The 20,106-nt window shown below is 44.9% G+C and overlaps 2 pseudogenes; both read right to left on the reverse strand.

Moving 5' to 3' along the window:
• Positions 1 to 4,456: 4,456 nt before the first annotated feature.
• Positions 4,457 to 5,117, reverse strand: LOC125533969 (putative lipid-transfer protein DIR1 pseudogene; annotated as a pseudogene).
• A 3,394-nt stretch (positions 5,118 to 8,511) lies between these two features.
• LOC125533970 (putative lipid-transfer protein DIR1 pseudogene) lies at positions 8,512 to 9,116 on the reverse strand (annotated as a pseudogene).
• Between the last annotated feature and the right edge of the window lie 10,990 nt (positions 9,117 to 20,106).

Consider the following 20,106-nt stretch of genomic DNA (forward strand, 5'->3'; position numbering starts at 1 on the left):
GTAGGCCCCATTGCTCACCATCAGCGATCTCCAGAGTGACCTAGCTGACGGCTCGCTTCGTCCCCTTTGACTCCTAATGTTTTTTTGCAGCATAAAAAATTGATCCTCCTGTCATGTCGTTTCTTGCTCCTTCGAATTTATTGTCTGAATCATGCGTCCACCAGCTGTTCTATTTCCATGAATTACCATGAATGAACTTCTCAACTGCATTCTACATGAAGGATCTTGCTGCCATAAATCCATATAGGGTACAAAAAGATGTGTACAACCTTGGATATTGGGATTAATTGAGATGCTCTCATCTAACTTAAGTTTGTAATTTATATCTTGTGGCAGGTTACTTCACCCATCGTGACCAGCTTAACAGAGTGCTCAGTTGCTGATGTTCTTGCTCATGTTTGTTGTTTGAGTGCTACATCTTCGAATTAATTCAGTGTTTAATAATAATGACGGAGTCCACCAAGATGCCAGAAAAGGCTGATTGTTCATCAATTTAAAGCGGCGCGGTACTCTTAGTTATGAGCTATCTGGGATGAATTAAAACAGTGTAATTCATTTGTGCATTCATCATGAATCAGGAAGACTATGACAATTTGATGAAGTCGCTACGGAAAAATGATCCTTCGACGGGACTTTCCCCAATCAATGAAGCACCCGCAGCAGGCACAGCAAATATGTGCCAGTACATACCCATCTTTCAAGAGGCAGGGCCGCTTCCCCGCTCCCGCGACTAGGGTTTCCCCCCGCACCCTCCCCCCCCCCCCAGCCGCCGCCGCCGCTAGCAGCCGCCCCCTCCTGCCGCCGTCGGCCGCCGGTAGCGCGCTCCCCGCCTCCCTCTCCCCCCCCTCGTTCCTGTCCGCCCGCCGCTCGCCCCCCCCCCCCCCCCCCCCGCGCGGGCGACGGGCGGCCCCGTGCCTCCTCTCCTTCGGCCCCTTCCCCGTCCATCTCCCTCCCCGCCGCCGCCGACCGGATCCGCCGGGCCTTGCCCGCGCGGCGCTGGCGGCGGCGGGCTGTCCCTTCCCCGCACGCTCATGGAGTCATGAGGGGCGCGGGGGCCTCCCGATGGCGGCGGTGCAGCTCGGCTGGCTGCGGTGTGGTTCGGCGGCGGGATTTCGGCGAGCTTCGTGGTACTCGGTGCGGCGACGCGGCCGTTGGCTGCGGGGCGGCGTGGCGGTGCTGGTGGCCGGCGGCGCTCGCACGACCCAGATCTGGGCCCTTTCGGGCTCCATTTGGGCTAGGGCGGGCCGTCGACTCGGTGTGTGGTGACGCTGCTCCCTGGTTGGTGGTGAAGTGGCGGTGGTCTGCGGGCGGTGGCGGCTTCGTTGGCCGGCGAGCTGCACCGTGATGGCAGGGGCAGTCCGGACCCTTTTGGGTCCGGCCGGGTCTCGGTGCCTGGCAGGCCCCTTGTCCGCGCGTCCGGTCGGCTCCGCGGTGGCGGTGGTGGTTCTCCCCTCACGTTGGCCATGTTGGGGATGCCCCCAAGGCCACTCTCCCTTCTCCCATCCTCCAGGTCTCGTGTCGGTGACCTCAGGGAGACGGCGAAGTTGATTCGATGATCGTGGTGGCACATGTTGGTGGGCAGCGCGATGGACGGTGCACTATGATTCGTCTGGGGTGGTGGTGGGGGATTGGTTAGGGAGAAATCTCTGGCGGCTTGTCCAGTCACGACACGGCGACGCCTGTGGATGCCGCCGGACCTTCCTGAAGGGCGTCGGGTACACCACTCCCCTCACTGCCCCCCGCGTACCGGGGGAAACCCTAGGACTAGTCCGGGCAGCAGCGGCGTCGTCGTCGCCTCCTTCTTGAGGTGTTGCTTGGTACGCGGCGCTTCGGGTGCTGGGAACGTGGTGGTACTTCTCCGGAGGGTGCAACGGTCGCCGGTCATCTTCGTTTCGTTGATCTGCCGTTGTTGGCATTTGTTTCTCTTCCTTTTTTCTCTGTTTTGTCTTTGGGCTTGTTTGCGCTGTGGCCCCAGCACTTATCATTGGATGTATCAGTGGTTGCTTTGTAATACAAAGCGGGGGGAAACCCTTTTTCTCGAAAATGATCCTTCATGGCCTTCCTTGATGCTGAAGGTGTGCTTCTTCCTTCCTTCTTGTTTACCATGGCCGTGCCTTGTGGTTTATGTACTACCCGATGCAAACTAACGTTTTTGCTCCCCACTCTCTGTACCTCAAACTCTAGTTGTGCAGGGTGTTGAAGACTTCAGATAAGCTGCTGAGCTGCGCAAATTGAAAGCGGAGCGGCTCCTCGAGAAGGTGGAGAAACTGGAGCACGTCTTAGAGAGGGGAGATCATGCGGTGGGATCAATTATAGAGGTTCTCCAAAGCATGTAGCTCACCGAGGATCACCAGACCTCCAAATCCCGCCTATACCAAGTAGTGAGCTTGTGGTGGCGTAGATGTTGTGTTTGATTATGCAAATCAGGAGTCCTGCCTTTCCTGCTAGCGTTCTAGCACAGGTCCAGTTACTAGATCCTGGTAGAATGTTTCCTGAATTGAACGAACTGAAATGCTATATGCTTCCAGGATCTATTTGTCTAGAAGCCTAAAAAGTGTTAATGCTAAAGCCATGCATGTTTTCTAAAGACACTTCTGTTTCGGTACACACCCCCCCCCCCCCCCCCCTCCTAAACATATCAACGGCAGTGATTACCCCATACCCCTATAACGAAAGGCATGATGGTATTTTTTTAAAGCACTTACTATAAAGAAAAAAAAATTTAAGGGCATCAATGATTTAGAAGATTTTGGAAGATTGTACTAAAATATTTTGGAAGAATTTTAAGGGCCTCAATGATTTAGAATTATTTCGTAGGAACTTTTGTTGGTATGTAAGATTGAGAATTACATATGATTTTTTTATGGTCTAGTTTGCATGCAATTTCAAGAAAAGTACACTAATATCGTGGTAATTCTTCCCTATTCTTATGACAACTATGCAATGCAACCGGCCCTTGAGGAATGTGTATTGTTTCTACAATGCAACCAACAACTTACATCACAATTCTACCGGCTCCCTATTTCTGCATTTTTAGAATCGTAGGAAAGGAGGCCCTCAATATGAAATCAGCAGTATCAGTATTCTTTCACACAATTTATGAAATCAAGTGTTAGTCTTGCACCAAAAAAGAAAAAAAAGAAAAAAGGTTGCAGTCTTGACCGGTTGAAGATTGTAATCTTGAGAGAAATCAAGGGTAGAATCCTAAATACACTAGAATGAGCTTAATTCTGACGTGAATGTGGTGACAGCAGTGTTCAAAACGAAATACTTTACTACTAGTAATTTTGCATAAAACAGGATACCACATTCTTGTGCTTCAAACACGATAATGGCAATCTGCATGACACAACAGACAGAGATAGTCTGACTGCTCTAAGACGCAGATCTGCAGCCCGCAGATCCATGCCTAGTTAAAAAAATGCATGATGGCGCCAAATTCATGAAAGAGTCCATCTCCCCATGGCCATCTTGGCAAGGTTACTTCGTGCAGAAAGCCCAGCTCGTGCAGTTGCAAATTCTGATGGTTCCCAGTCCTAGGATGCCTGTGGATTTCAACGACACTGAAAAAGCAATTCAAACCAAGTACGATACTTGTGTATGCTGAATATGTGGCTTGCTGAAATGAACCTAGCAACGACTAAGCTCTACTCCTTGGTCGACACACAAAGGATTCTTTACGGATTGTTGCTCTACTCTTCTCACACTTAAATAGAAACATTGTGTGGTGCAACAACCATGTGATGGATGTTTTCATGCAATTCAACACTGCCATATAAAGCACATGGACATTTTTGTATTGCTGTGAGTGTCCCTCCTTCAGCGAAGTAGCTCCCCTATTATAAATTTTGCCTGTATCAATCAACGTTCATAGTGTGGTTCCTCTTGGTGACCACATTTGAGAAAGCCCTTGTATTTGGTAGGGGCAGTTGTAGAGTGACCCGAGAGCGCGCACACACACACACACCTCACCGAGGATTATCTGACCTCCAAATTGGAACTACCTAGCAAGTAGTGAGTTGTGCTGGCGTAGACATTATGTTTGATTATGCAAATCAGGAGTCCTGCCTTTTCTGATTGTATTCTAGCACATGTCCATTTACTAGTTCCTGGTAGGATGCTTTCCGGGATCGCCTCCAAATTCTGAACAATCTGTTGTGCTATATGTTTTCTTATACATTTAGGTTTTAGAGATTCTCTAGAAGACAGAGAGGTGCTGCGGCAGTCCGTTGGACACCATAGGACGTGGATGTTGTCACAATCTAAACATTGATTACAGTTTCTTTTAGTGCACATAAATGCAAAAATCACAAACTCAATGTAAAAAACTAGCTACACAAATGCACAATCGTCTTGGTAGTTGATTATAGAATTATTTAGGTGTGGCCAATAGGAAAAGAAGTTGTGATTGACATTTAGGTGTTCAATAGAAAATATGCAACCTTTTGACACGAACAACACCAATATAAGATATTAATTTCACGGGATAACATGCAAGGCACGTTTGCCATCCTCACACTTCTAGTATAACATGCATATACTATTTTATCAAGAGCTTAATGGGATAATCACACTTTCAAATTACACAACAACAATAAGACCGAGTAGCACAATGCTTTTTCAAGTGCTCCTCCACTTATTTAGCCATATATAAGTGTCGATGCAGATGTAGAACAACCGACTCCTAGATGCTCATCAGCTCATGGGTAGTACATCCAATGATCATGAGCAGTTGTTGGGCATGGTGAGACCGCACTTGCCGGGCAGAGCCATGGCGCGCTTTGCGTCGATGTGGTACATTCTCAGCCATATGCCAGCGATACCTTTGTAGCGGCAAATGCATGATAGATTGGCCTTCCCAAGCGCAGCACAACACTCAGCCGACGGATTCTCTGTCGGGTTATCCACTGCCGCCGCAGGCTGGCAAAGCTTGAATTCATCATTCGACATGCCACATACGCCATGAACACCCTCTAGTGCGGCCAGGGACACCACCATGACAAGCAACAATGTTGCCACCAATGCATGTGACTTAGCCATGGCTATTTGTACTATTATTTTGTATCCAGTGGATTGCTAGTGAAGATTTTGGTCTTAGCTAGGCCTTACTTTGGGAATGTGTGAAATGAATGTTTGGTGTATGGCTCTATTTATAGGGGTAGTCGCTTTGTTCATGCAGTGTGTATTATGCATCAAGCAAGAACTTAGGCGCGCCAAGTGCTGCCCACATGTAGAAGCACTATCTTCTTATCATGAAAAAAAATCCTGCACTCGAACCCACCGTGAACGATAACGACTACCATAGTAGGCCACAAAGAAATGTAACGACGCAAAACTAATGATTTCTTTTGAAAGATTAGTGCAAAGATCTCTATAATTCAACATCAGTAGTACGCTGCAAAACTACCATAGAAAGCGATTGTTTGATTTGCCGAACCACAAGCTTTTTCCATGCCTTTCAAAAAAGTAAGCTTTTTGCAAAAGAAATATGGCTCATGATAACACTTGAGAATTGAACTGTTTAACTAACCAATCAATTAAGACAACCACTGAAATCTCTACGGTATATGTTCGAATTATAGGAATGACTTCATTAGCGCTAAGCAAATGTTTTGTCCTTGTACCATGTGTTCACAGATATTTTGTGGTCGAAAAGAGGGTGATGTGCTCATATATAGTTAATGAAACGAGATGGCCTATAATAAACACCAATCTTGGCCTATGGTCATATATTATATGTTCTGGATTTTTAATTTGGAAAATCCTTAGAAGTCATGGATATGCACCTATTACTGAGATAATAGATTAATAGTACATCGCATTTCCTCCCCTTCGAAAAGTAAACAAAAAGCACATGCTCCTGGTCAATTAATTAGACAAGGACATCCGCTAGCTAGCTTGAAGCATTATACCCTGCAACTAGATGCATGCGTGCACCAATTGTAGCTTGAGGTATTTTCTTCAGACTATAGAGAAATCGGCTTGATCTTGGACTGGTGCTAGCTTTTGCCGACTTAATCCAGTAGTGCTGTTAACAGGTAGACACAACACATAACGGATTGTGGTGGGAGTGGAAGGCGAGCTCATCCAGGTCTTGCGGAGCATGATAACATTCCATGGCATAGATATTTGGCTGGGACGTCGACCAGCACTCCAAATTAAATGAAAAGAGTCTATTGTTCATGCCAATAAGATATGTTTGTTGCCAACCATCACTTCCGATAAGCTACTGAGACGCGCGTATATGGAAGCTGAGCAGCTGTTCAGGAAGGTGGAATAACTGGAGCACGTCTTAGAGAGGGGAGATCGTGCGGTGGGAGCAAAATTATAGAGGTTGTCCAGAGCATGCAACTCACCGAGGATCATCAGACCTCCAAATCGAAACCGCCTAGCAAGTAGTGATCTGTGGTGGCGTAGATGTTGTGTTCTACGATGCAAATCAGGAGTCCTGCCTTTCCTGCCAACGTTCTAGCACCGGTCCATTTACTAGTTTCAATTTCCTGGTAGGATGCTTCCTGAATTGAACGAACTGAAATGCTATTTTAAAAGCATGAGAAGTGTTGTGTCCGTCTAGGATAACACTAAAGATGTGCGTGTTTTATAAAGATGGACATTAACTGTAATTTAATTCTATAATGCTCCTAATTCATCATAGATACAAAATCAACTATAAACCAAAATATATGCAAGGGCCTCAATGATTTAGAAGAATTTTGTAGGAATTTCGGAAGATTTTATTTTGCAGGAATTTTTCGGCTAGAGCTTGTTGGTATGTAAGATTGAATTCTATATGAATTTTTTATGGTCTAGTTCGCATGTAATTTCAAATAAAAAATTACACTAACCTCGTGGTAATTCTTCCCTATTTTTATGACAACTATGAAATGCACCTAGTCCTTTTGGAATGTATATTTTTTCTACAATGCAACCAAACAATACATCACAATTCTACCAGCTTCCTATTTTGGCATTTTTAGAATTGTTGGAAATAAGGAGGCCCTAAATATGAATTTAGCAATGTCGAATTTCTTTCACATTATTAAACCCATTAAGCGTCGCGTGAAGAGCGGCCAACTAGCGATGCCACATGGCGCAAGCTGGTTGGCCTTGGTGAAAAAGCTTTTGGGATATTATTTTTAGATGCAGGTGAGATTTTTTTTTAATAATGTATGAAATCAAGTGCTAATCTTGCACCCTAAAAAAAGAAAAAGAGTTGCAGTCTTGTCCAGGTTGACGTTGTAAAAGGCTAGGAGAAAATCAATGGTAGAATGTCGAATACACTAGAAGAATCAGTTTAATTCCCACGTGAATGCGGCGACAGTAGTGTTCGTAACACAACAGTTTATAGTAATTTTCCATAAAATGGGATACCACATTCTTGTGCTTTAAACACGATAATGGCAATGTGCACAACACAGCACACTGAAACAGACTGACTCGCTCTAAGACACAGGAGCTTTAATTAGTGCAACACTTCAGCATTCTTTGCTTTGAGACATCGATTGAACTCTAGATACATGTCTAGTTAGCAAAATGCACTAGGATGGAAAATTCCTAAAGGAGTCCATCTCCACATGGTCATTCAAGGAAGGTTACTTCTTGTAGAAATTCAAGGGAAGTCCGTGCAGTCGCAAATCCCGATGCTTCTCAGTCGTAGGATGTATGTGGATTTCAACGACACTGAAAAAGAAATTCTACTAAGTGCAAAACTTGTGTACATTGAATATGTGGCATGCTGAAATGAACCTAGCAACAACTAAGGCTTAGTTACTAAGCTCTACCCCATGGTCGAATAGATGAGCAGCTATTGTTGTGAGTGTCATTGCTCCATCTCTCTCTTCCCACACTTAAATAGGAACATTGTGTGATCCAACAACTATGTGATGGATGCTTTCACGCCATTCAATACTGCCATGTGAGCACATGGCATGGGCATTTTCGTATAGATGAGCAGCTATTGTTGTGAGTGTCCTCAGTGAAGTACCTCACCAATTAGGATTATCGGACCTTCAAACTGAAACCACCTAGCAAGTAGTGAGTTGTGCTAGCGTGTATGTTTGATTATGCAAATCAGGAGTCCTGCCTTTCCTGCTAGTATTCGAGCACATGTCCGTTTACTAGTTCCTGGTAGGATGATTCCCGGGATCACCTAGAAATTCTGAATGAACTGTGATGCTATATGTTTGCTAATAAGTACATAGTTAAATTTTGGAGATTTGTCTAGAAGCCAGAGAGTTTTTGTTGAAGTCCATTGGAAACTATAAGACGTTCATGTTTTCTAAAGATAAACATTGGCTGCATTTTCTTTTGTCATACATAGATGCAAAAATCACAAACTCTATATAGAAAGCTAGCTGCACAAACGGACAATCTTCTTGATAGTTGATTATAGATTTATTTAGGAGTGACCAATAGGGAAAAATTATGATCGACATTTACTTGTTCACTAGAAAACATGCAACTTTTTGACACGAACGACATCACTATAAGATATTAAATTCATGGGAATAACATACAAGGCACGTTTGCCATCCTTGCACTTCTAGTATAACATGCATATACTATTTTATCAAGAGCTTAATGAGATAATCCCACTTTGAAATCACAAAATAACAATAAGACCGAGTAGCACAATGCTTTTCCAAGTGCTCCACCACTTATTTAGTCATATATAAGTGTCGATGCAGATGTAGAGCAACCGACTCCTAGATGCTTATATGGGTAGTACATCCGATCATCACGCGCAGTTGTTGGGCATGGTGAGACCGCACTTGCCGGGCAGGGCCAAAGCGCGCTTTGCGTCGATGTGGTACTTTCTCAGACATATGCCGGCGATGCCTTTGTACCGGCAGATGCATGATAGGTTGGCCTTCCCAAGCGCAGCACAACAATCAGCCGACGGACTGTCTGTCGGGTTATTCACTGCTGCCGCGGGCCGGCAAAGCTTGAATTCATCATTCGACATGCCGCAAATGCCATGAACACCCCCTACTGCGGAGAGGGACACTGACATGACAAGCAATAATGCTGCAGACAATGCATGTGCCTTAGCCATGGCTGGTACTGTTATTATGTTATCTAGTGGATTGCTAGAGGAGATTTTGGTCCTGGCTAGGTTTTGCTTTGGAAATGTGTGAGATGAATGTTTGGTGTATGGCTCTATTTATAGGGGCAGGCCTATGTGTTCATGAAGTATGTACTTTGCATCAGGAAAGAACTTAGGCGCTCAAGTGCTGCTCACATGTAGAAGCACAATTTTCTTATCATGCAAAACTACCGATTTCCACATCAAGAGTATGCTGCAAATTAAGACTAGTTCTTCACAGTGTCGACCCGTTGCCTGGGCAGCTGAGGTTGCTGCCAGCCCACCCGAGTTCGAGTCCCGGCACGGACGCGTGGTGCTTACGGAGTTTCTCCTATAAAGAAAAGGCAACGAGGGTTAGCCCTTGGGTTGGTCTCATTTTTTAGAAAGTGGTCCTTCAATTTGCCCACCCACAAGCTTTTTGCGTGCCTTTTTATTTATTTTTTACAAAAGAGAAACGGCTCGTGATAACATTTGAAAATTGAATTGTTTTACTGACCGATGATTAAGGCAAGCACCGAAATCTCTATGGTATATGCTGCGGTGCCGAATTAGACGAGTGACTTCACTAGCGCTAACCACTAGCAAGTGTTTTGTCTGTGTTGACATTTATTTTGTTTTTGAAAAAAGGTTGATATATGTTGTTAGTCAATGAAAAAAGATGGCCTATAACAAAGAAACAACAATCTTGGCCTATGCCTCTCTGATATACTCCCTCCGTTTTTATTTACTCCGCATACTAGTTTTGACCTGTGTCAAACTCTATAAAATTTGACCAAGATTATAGAAAACAATCTAGACTTTTAGAATAACAAATATATATGATGTGAAATAATATTCAATGGTGATTCTAATGGTATTGATTTGGAATTGTGGACGTTAATGTTGGAAATATGAGCAATTTACCAAATGATTTTATCAACAAAAATACTAGATAAAGCATGACTAATATAACAGTGATAAAGCAAGTCATGCGATTTGACAAAGAGAAGGTAAACAGCAACTTCACATATGAACTGTAACTAAACACATCTAGAGCAGACAGTATAGCAAGTTGCATATATGAAGTAGAACCTAACACATGTAGGGCAAAAACTAGAGCAAAGAACTGTCGCAGGACGTCTAATAGAAAGAGTATAAACACGTACGGAACAGCAGCAGCAGAAGCACTGGACTTGGGGTCGACGTCCTCTCCAGCCATGTCATCGATGAGGTCGTCGACGTCGGGGAAGAAGTCGTCGTCAGGGAAGTAGTCGTCGGAGTCCGTGATGAAGAATTCAGTAGTCGCGCGGAGCGCTCCCCAAAAACCTTATCACCCTTCTCCCGTACAGGACTCAAAGAGGTGCGGTTTCGGAGGCCTACTGTCCCAACTCGCGGTGCACGCCACAAGCCGGGATGAGGAAGACTGCAGCAGCTCAGAGCTCAGGAACTTGTGGCGAGAGGAGGAAGAGATTCTGGTGCGTCTCTCTGGGAGGAGCGACCTCCCTTTTATAGGCGCAAGAGAAGGAGGCAGCGACGGGAGGCGAAACGAACAGCCAGCAGCCGAAGAGCTGCACCGTTCCCATTCGAACTCCACTTTCGCAAAAATCTTTTCAGCTTCCGTGTGACCTTTCGTATACCCGTAGTGCATGGCAAAAATTTAGATATCGGCTCGGCTCATTCCCGCAACCCGCGGCGCGGCGCGTCGTGACGAGGCGGGCGGCGGAGGAGGAGTGCGCGTGGATATCCCTCTTGTTCCCATGCTCGTACAAGTGGGGAAAGAACCTCCCTTATAAGAAGGTCCAACTCCCACTCAACTAGCAATGTGGGACTAAACTTTAGTAGTATCTCTTGCCTTGCACAAATGTGCTGAGTGGGCCTCTAGGATTTATTAGGAATTTCTGAAATAGTTATTGGACTGCCTAAAATAGACTAAATTCCAGCAGTTAATACCTTTTCGTATAAACTTGGTCAAAGTTCATAAAGTTTGACTTGAGACAAAGTTAATATGTGAAGCAAATAAAAACGAAGGAGTACCATTATATGTTCTGGATTTTTAGTTTCGAAATCCTTAGAAGTAATGCATATGCACCTATTACTGAGATAGTACATTTCGTGTTCCCCACTTGGAAAATTAAGCAAAAAGCGCCTGCTCCTGGTCAATTAGCTAGACAAGGACGCTCGCTAGCTTGAATGAAGCACTACACACTGCAAGTTTGCAACTGGGTGCATGTACCGGCTGTAGCTTGAGATCTTTTCTTCAGACCATAGAGTGACTGGGTGCTAGCTTTTGCCGACTTAATTCAGTAATGATGTTAGGCGAATAGCTAGGTAGACACAACGCACGACTGATTGGGGCGGGGGTGGAAGGCGAGCTCAGCCAGGTCTCGCTTAGTCGCTTATAGCATGATAACATCCCATGTCGTGGATGTTTGGCGGGACGTCGACCGGCACCCCAGATTAAATAAAAAGCGTTTTGATGTTTTTATGTTCTAGGAGGCTATATGAGCCAACTAGGCTAGGTGGGCCAATCGTAGATCTGATAGTTTTGATGTTTGTTTGTTTTTCCTCGTCTAGATATAACTTTGGTCTTGTATTATTTTGTTATTTGGTGACGTGTTTTTTGTGTGCCTATGTTGATGTTGACTATGTGCATCCTACCTTATGCAAAGGTCGGGTGTGTGTAGTGTGCTTATTGTATTTGTATCCTCTTGATGCTTCATTTTAAGCCAATAAAATCCACCGTTTGTTAAAAAATTACTTATCTTTGAGATATGCTAGTTTTCTTGTTTAGTACTGTTGGCTCATTTTTATAAAAATAGACCTACTGGGGAGGAGCCCCACGGTTTTTTTAATGGGGAAGGAAGGTGTTAGGAGGAAGAGGAACGCGCCGCCGCTAGCAGCCAGATGGGGCTTTGTTGGCGATTCAGGTCGATGACGAACGGTTAGAGAAACGGGGAGGAGGTGAACCTACGGTGGAAGATGGATGCACCGCCCGTGTTGCCCAGGGAGAGCGACACGGGTCCTCAGGGACTTTCACATCTTAAAATTAGGGAGATAACACTAGTAAAAAAAGGGGCTTTCGTTCGGGCTTGGCCAGCCCATTAGTCCCGGTTCTGCCACGATCCGGGACCAATGGATGCATTCGTCCCAGTTTGTGAGCCCAAGGGGCCGGCCGAGGCCTCGTGGGCATTGGTCCCGATTCGTCTGGGCCCATTTGTCCCGGTTCTTGGCACAAACCAGGACCAATGGGCCTCGCTCCTGGCCCACAAACATAGGTCCCGGTTCTTGGCTCGAACCGGGACAGAAGGCTGGGCTTTAGTCCCGTTTTCAGTCACGAACCGGGACAAATGAGTTGCCTATATATACCCCATCGCCGGCGAGCATAGCACTCCATAGTGCTCTGTTTTTTGCTGGCCGGCAAGGAAGGGCATTTGGGTGCTCTAGCTCACCTCTTATGCATGTGAGGTATTCGATGAAATGCCCGAGCCACATTAGTTAAGCTTTCTCCTCTCGAAGCTCGACCTCCGAGCTCCATGTTTTCCGAGATTTGTTTAGGTTTAGCGGTCCTCACGCCCCGTCCTCGTCTTCACCGCCGTCGATCGCCCGCGCCGATCTCGTTGCCGGCACCACCGTGGTGAGCCTCTTGTTCTTATCTTCTTTCTGAAAGAAAAAAAATCTTACTTTAGATAGATACTTGTCTAATTTTCTTACTTTTGGCACACATAATTATACATAATGCACGCAGATGAACCGGCAATGGATGTATGGTGATAGACACACCTCCGAGTACATTAAGGGCGTGCATAAATTTCTCGAAGTGGCTGAGGCAAAACAAGCAGAATGGTTTTATGTGTTGTCCATGCCCTGATTGTGGGAATACGAGGTCTTACTCTGACAAGAAAATCCTTCACACCCACCTGCTTTATAAGGGTTTCATGCCACATTATAATGTTTGGACGAAGCATGGAGAAATAGGGGTTATGATGGAAGACAACGAAGAAGAAGAGGACGATGAAAACTATGTGCCCCCTGAATACAGTGATGCTGCAACGGGGGAGGCTGAAGATTAAGAGGAAGCTGAAGATCAAGAGGAACCAGACGATGTGCCCGATGATGATATTCGCCGGGTCATTGTTGACGCAAGGGAGAAGTGCGAAAGTGAAAAGGAGAAGCTGAAGTTCAATCGCATGTTAGAGGATCACAAAAAGGGGTTGTACCCCAATTGCGAAGATGGCAACACAAAGCTCGGTACCGTACTGGAATTGCTGCAGTGGAAGGCAGAGAATGCTGTGCCTGACAAAGGATTTGAGAAGCTACTGAAAATATTGAAGAAGAAGGTTCCAAAGGATAACGAATTGCCTGACAGTACGTACGCAACAAAGAAGGTCGTATGCTCTCTACGATTGGAGGTGGAGAAGATACATGCATGGCCTAATGACTGCATCCTCTACCGCGGTGCGTACAAGGATTTGAACGCATGCCCGGCATGCGGTGCATTGCGGTATAAGATTAGACGAGATGACCTTGATGATGTTGAGGGCGAGCCCCGCAGGAAGAGGGTTCCTGCGAACGTGATGTGGTATGCTCCTATAATACCACGGTTGAAACGACTGTTCAGAAACGAAGAGCATGCCAAGTAGATGCGATGGCACAGTGAGGACCGTAAGAAAGACAGGAAGTTGAGAGCACCCGCTGACGGGTCGCAGTGGAGAAAAATCGAGAGAAAGTACTGGGCTCAGTTTACAGGTGACCCAAGGAACATATGGTTTGGTTTAAGCGCGGGGGGCATTAATCCTTTCGGGGAGCAGAGCAGCAATCACGACACCTGGCCCGTGACTCTATGTATATATAACCTTCCTCTTTGGATGTGCATGAAGCGGAAGTTCATTATGATGCCAATTCTCATCCAAGGCCCTAAGCAACCCGGCAACGACATTGATGTGTACCTAAGGCCATTAGTTGAAGAACTTTTACAGCCGTGGAATGGAAACGGTGTACGTGCGTGTGATGAGCACAAAAAGGTGGAATTTAACCTGCATGCGTTGTTGTTTGTAACCATCAACGATTGGCCCGCTCTCAGTAACCTTTCAGGACAGACAAACAAGGGATACCACGCATGCATGCACTGTTTAGCTGACACCAAAAGTATATACCTGGACAGATGCAGGAAGAATATGTACCTGGGTCATCGTCGATTTCTCCCGACCAACCATCAATGTCGAAAGAAAGGCAAGCATTTCAAAGGCGAGGCAGATCACCGAAAGAAGCCCGCCATGCGTACCGGTGATCACGTACTTGATATGGTCTCTGATTTACACGTAATATTTGGAAAGGGTCCCGGTGGACTAGCTGTTCCGAATGACGCTGAGGGACGCGCATCCATGTGGAAGAAAAAAATCTATATTTTGGGACCTACCCTACTGAAAAGAGCTAGAGGTACGCTCTTCAATCGACGTGATGCATGTGACGAAGAACCTTAGCGTGAACCTGTTAGGATTCTTGAGTGTGTATGGGAAGACAAAAGATACACCTGAGGCACGGGAGGACCTGCAACGTTTGCACGAAAAAGACGACATGCCTCCAAAGCAGTATGAAGGTCTTGCTAGCTACGCTCTTACCAAAGAAGAGAAGGAAATCTTTTTTGAATGCCTGCTCAGTATGAAGGTCCCGACTGGCTTCTCGTCGAATATAAAGGGAATAATAAATATTCCAGAGAAAAAGTTTCAAAACCTAAAGTCTCATGACTACCACATGATTATGACGCAACTGCTTCCGGTTGCATTAAGGGGGCTTCTACCAGAAAACGTCCGATTAGCCATTGTGAAGCTATGTGCCTTCCTCAATGCAATCTCTCAGAAGATGATCGATCTAGAAATCATACCAAGGCTAAGGAGTGATGTGGCGCAATGTCTTGTCAGTTTTGAGCTGGTGTTCCCACCACCCTTCTTCAATATCATGACGCACGTCCTAGTTCATCTAGTCGGCGAGATTGTCATTCCGGGCCCTGTATTTCTACACAATATGTTCCCCTTTGAGAGGTTCTTGGGAGTCCTAAAGAAATATGTCCGTAACCATGCTAGGCCAGAAGGAAGCATCTCCATGGGCCATCAAACAGAGGATGTCATTGGGTTTTGTGTTGACTTCATTCCTGGCCTTAAGAAGATAGGTTTCCTTGAATCGCGGTATGATGGGAGACTGACTGGAAAAGGCACGCTAGGAGCGGACTCAATAATATGCAGGAACGGGCATTCTTGGTCACAAGCACACTAGACAGTTCTACAGAACTCTACCTTAGTGACCCCGTATGTCGATAAACACAAGAACAGTCTGCGCTCCAAACACCCGGAGCAGTGTGACGACTGGATTACATGTGAACACATCATGTCTTTCAGCAGTTGGTTGGAAACACGTCTCAGAGGTGACAACACTGTTTGTGATGAGCTGTACTCGTTGTCCAGGGGACCATCTTCGACTGTATTGACTTACAAAGGATACGAGATAAAATGGGAATACATTTTACACGAGCGCCCAAGATCAAAAGAGCACCAACCAAAACAGCGGTGTCCGCTTTGATGCAGCAACTGAGAGGGGAAAGAACACATATTATGGTTACATAGTGGACATATGGGAACTTGACTACGGACATGATTTTAAGGTCCCTTTATTGAAGTGCAAATGAGTCGATCTATTAGGAGGCGGGGTACAGGTAGACCCACAGTACGGAATGACAACAGTGGATCTGAACAATCTTGGGTACACTGACGAACCGTTCGTCCTAGCCAATGATGTGGCACATGTTATCTATGTGAAGGACATGTCTACCAAACCGAGAAAAAGAAAAGATAAGGAAACGAATACATCATACGATGAGTCAAAGCGCCACATAGTTCTTTCAGGAAAAAGGGACATCGTGGGAGTGGAGGGCAAGACAGACATGTCCGAAGATTATGAAAAGTTTCATGAAATTCCTCCCTTCAAAGTCAAGGCTGACCCAAGCATCCTCATAAATGATGAATATTATCCATGGTTACGACGCAATAAGCAAAGCACACAAGCGAAGAAAAAGCGAAGACTTTCTCTCCATAACTATTATGATGATACCATGCCAACTTTCAACCTTTTCCTATTTTATTTGAAATGCATCTTGTAACAGACGAGTTTCCGTATGAAACCCTGATATCTCGAAACAGATTGTCCGTTTTGTTGAAATGCTTTGAATGTTTTGTTGAAATGCTTTGAATGTTGCATTTTATAAACCTCTAGTATTATTGAAACTAAAATTATATAGAAATTATGCAACTAAGATTATCACAGTATTTTCTATACAAAACATTAAAAGCAAAGCGAATTTTATTGATGATGTGGCTTATAGCTCAATGGTGCATTTTTAACACACAAAAAGTCAGGAGTTCACAGAATTTTCATAAAGAACTTTTTTGTTACAAACTTTAATAGAAAAAAGAATTATCATAAAATAAATTAAATAAGTAATTAAAAACAAAATATATAAAGTTTAATAAAATATATAAGTACAAACAAAATAAAATAAAATAAAATAAATGTTAATAACATAAATAAAATTTATGAAACTAAAATTATCAAAATATTTTCTGTTCAAAACATTATAAGCAACCTCTAGTATTATTGAAACTAAAATTACATATAAAATTGATGCAACTAAAATTATCAAAGTATTTTCTGTTCAAAATCATTAAAAGCAAAAAGAATTTTCATAAAGAACTTTTTTTGTTAGAAACTTTAATAGCATAATTACATAATAAGTAAGTAATTAGAAACAAAATAAAATAAATAAGTTTTTTGTTATAAGTAGAAACAAAACAAAATAAATAAAGCAAAAAAGAAAACAAAAAACAAGGGAAAATAAAAAATATGCCACCTACTGGGCCTCAACGGCCTGAATACGACTAGAAACCCATCCGTGGGCCAGGATTCAGGCCCGCAGAAGGCCTACTAGGCCCATCAGGCATACCAGTGACAATTAGGCCCAGAAAGCCTGCAATGGTGAGGAGCTCGAGAGGGGGCGGCAGTGGGGCTTATAAACCACCGCACGCCCCTCTCAGCTAGCGAGGTGGGACTAAACATTTGGGCACGGGCAGAATGAGGCCTTTGGTCCCGGTTGGTGCCACCAACCGGGACTAAAGGGGGCATTGGAACCGGTTCGTGGCACCAACCGGTACGAATGCCCCCGTTTGGTACCGGTTGGTGCCACCAATCGGGACCAAAGGCCGCCGCTTCCCGCCTTTTGGGCTACCGAAAACTGACCTTTGGTCCCGGTTCGTGGCACCAACCGGGACTAAAGGGGGGCACTGGTCCCGGTTGTTGCCACGACCCGGAACCAATGCTCTGGGTATATAAGCTGGGCTTGTGAAAATTTCACAACCAGTTGCCCCCCGCCCTCCGCCCCCGAGCCGCCCCTGTCGTCGCCGCCCTCCGCCGCCCCCGAGCCGCCTCCCGTCGCCATCGTCGTCGCCCTCCACCCCCCGCCGCCGTCGTCGTCACCCTCCGCCGCCCCCGCCGTCGCCCTACGCCCCCCGTCGTCACCCTTCGCCCCCCGCCGTCGCCCTCCACCCCCCCCGCCGCCGCCCTCCACCCCCCGTCGCCGTCGTCATCGCCCTCCGCCCCCCCCCCCCCCCCCGCCGCCGTCACCCTCGCCGGCCGCCCGCGATGTGAGCCCCCTTTTTCATATATGTATTAATTTTTTATTTAGATTAATGTTAGTAGATATTGATTTTAGGTTAGTGTAGAGGAAAAAGTAAAATAAGGAAAAGGAAGAAAAGATGAAGAAGGAAAGAAGGAAAGAAGGAAGAAGAAGAAGAAAAAGAAGCAGGAGAGGAAGGAGAAGAAGGAGAAGAAGAAGAGGAGAGGAAGAAGAGGAAAAAACAGGAGAAGAAGAAAGGAATAGAGGAGAAGAAGAAAAAACTATTCCTTTCTTCTTCTCCTCTTTTTTTTGTTCTTTTTTTTCTTCGATCTTCTCCTCTATTAATCCTTTCTTCTTCTCCTCTTTTTTTCTTCTTCCGGACACCGCGGAGGTGGTTAATTAGTAGTTGAACTAGTTAAACTAGTTTATTTATAGTAAATGCCTAATTAGTAGTTGAACTAGTTGATTTAATAAAACTACTTTATTTATAGTAAGTGCTTAATTAATTAGTAGTTGAACTAGTTGATTTAATAAAACTACTTTCTTTTACTATATATAGAAGTAGTTTATTTTTAGTAAGTACTACTTTATTCTATTTATAGTAAGTGCTTAGTAGTTGAACTACTTGATTTAATAAAGTAGTTTATTTTACTATAGAAGTAGTTTATTTTTAGCAAGAAAATTAATAGGACTAGTTTATTTTTTTAGTTAAAGCAATTATTCCCGCATCGACGTCAACGATGCCTATCCCGCATCCTCGTCGTCGACTCGGTGAAGGAGGTCGGCTTGATCAGAGGGGCCATGTCCGGGACTGGGCTCCGCCGGGATGGTTTTGGGGTGTGCTACCTTCCAGGGGGCGTAGGTTGGTGAGGAGCCAGCCCGTCGTTGACCCGATCCTTCTTTGGTGGCGGTCGCGTGGACCAGTGATGGTGCCGAGGCTTCCGGACACCGCGGAGGTGGTACGTCACCGTGTCAGCGAGGAGGACGAGCACATCCGTCGCTACATGGTTGCGTTGAAGGGCAGGTTCGACAATACCTGGCAGGTTCTTTAGGGATCTCACCGGAGCGATCTTGTGATGGTTCCTTCTCTTTGGGTGTCCACCGCCCGTGCGATACCCGTCGGGCTCTACGGTTCTAGCTGTACTAGCGATGTTATATGTATGATAGTATTCGAGGTGTATTAGTGATAATATTCGACGATGTACGGACACAAGAGATGATGTAGTTTTGCTTATAATTGAATGCATCCTAATTTGAATACTACTTTATTTTGCGATTTGATTTTGCTTATTGAATGCTCAAATTGGAAAACTACTCCTACTTTGAATGCTAAAATTGGAGAGCACTATGCAAGGCATATGCATATGATTAGTTGATAGCTTATAGGGATTTTGTTTTCACAGAAATCTAGGAGCCCCCCTCCATCATCCCCGCCGTCTTCCCCGTCACCGACCCCCTCCGACCTCGACGTGAGACCAGCCAAATCATTTTTTAGAAAGATAATTAAACGATATTTCGGGTTGACTTTAAGTCTGTCGAGTCTCCACCATATATGAGAGGACGAAGAATCCCGACTGTTGTCGTGGGGGTCACTTCTCCTTTGTTCCCGTGTGCTAGACATTTTGGTGTAATGCACTCAGGGACGAAGTGAGGAGCGACCATCACCGAGAGTCGAATATATACACCACGTGAGCTGAGAGTTTTCAAGAAAAGACTCGACAGACCGATAGTCAACCCGTGATGAATAATAATGATCTAATTTAGTTTTTGTTGTACATACATTTAATTATACAAGTTTAACTTTGAATTATGAACGTAGGAAATGTCGTCATTAGATGACGAAAGTATCCTAGGGGAGTGCAGCTGGTGCCACGACGATCGAGGTCTATGCGACAGGCCTCACCTGGACGATGATCAGCGCTTCAGCATTAAGCTCGAGGAGACCTTCGATGTTGAAACGGTACGCAACGACGACAAGTGTTTTTTCATAATTAAGCATGACTACACCTATTTCAACGTGTAATTTTCATCTTTTACAATTCGAGTAGCTTATCCCATGCCATGCAAGGCGCTATGTCTGGGAGAGGATGGGTTTTGAAGACCATGAAAGTTTCGAAACAAAGAAAATTCACCTAAGGACTCATCATGATGTGGATTTTGAAGTAAAGTTGTACAATTCTGAGAGCGTAACCCATTTTGGTTGCAAAAAATGGGAAGCACTTTGCAAGATGTATGGTTTTGATGAGGGTATGCTTGTCACCATGGATCTTGATGATCCTGAAATCGAGCAAGACAATATGGACATTTGGGTCCTTGTTGATACGCCTCCAATTCTACCGCTATGTGAGTTTATCAAACATAGTTATTAGCTAATTTATATTGT

The sequence above is a fragment of the Triticum urartu genome, chromosome 2A (assembly GCF_056163025.1).
Source record: "Triticum urartu cultivar PI428250 chromosome 2A, HENAU_Tu73, whole genome shotgun sequence".
Taxonomy (NCBI): Eukaryota; Viridiplantae; Streptophyta; class Magnoliopsida; order Poales; family Poaceae; genus Triticum; species Triticum urartu.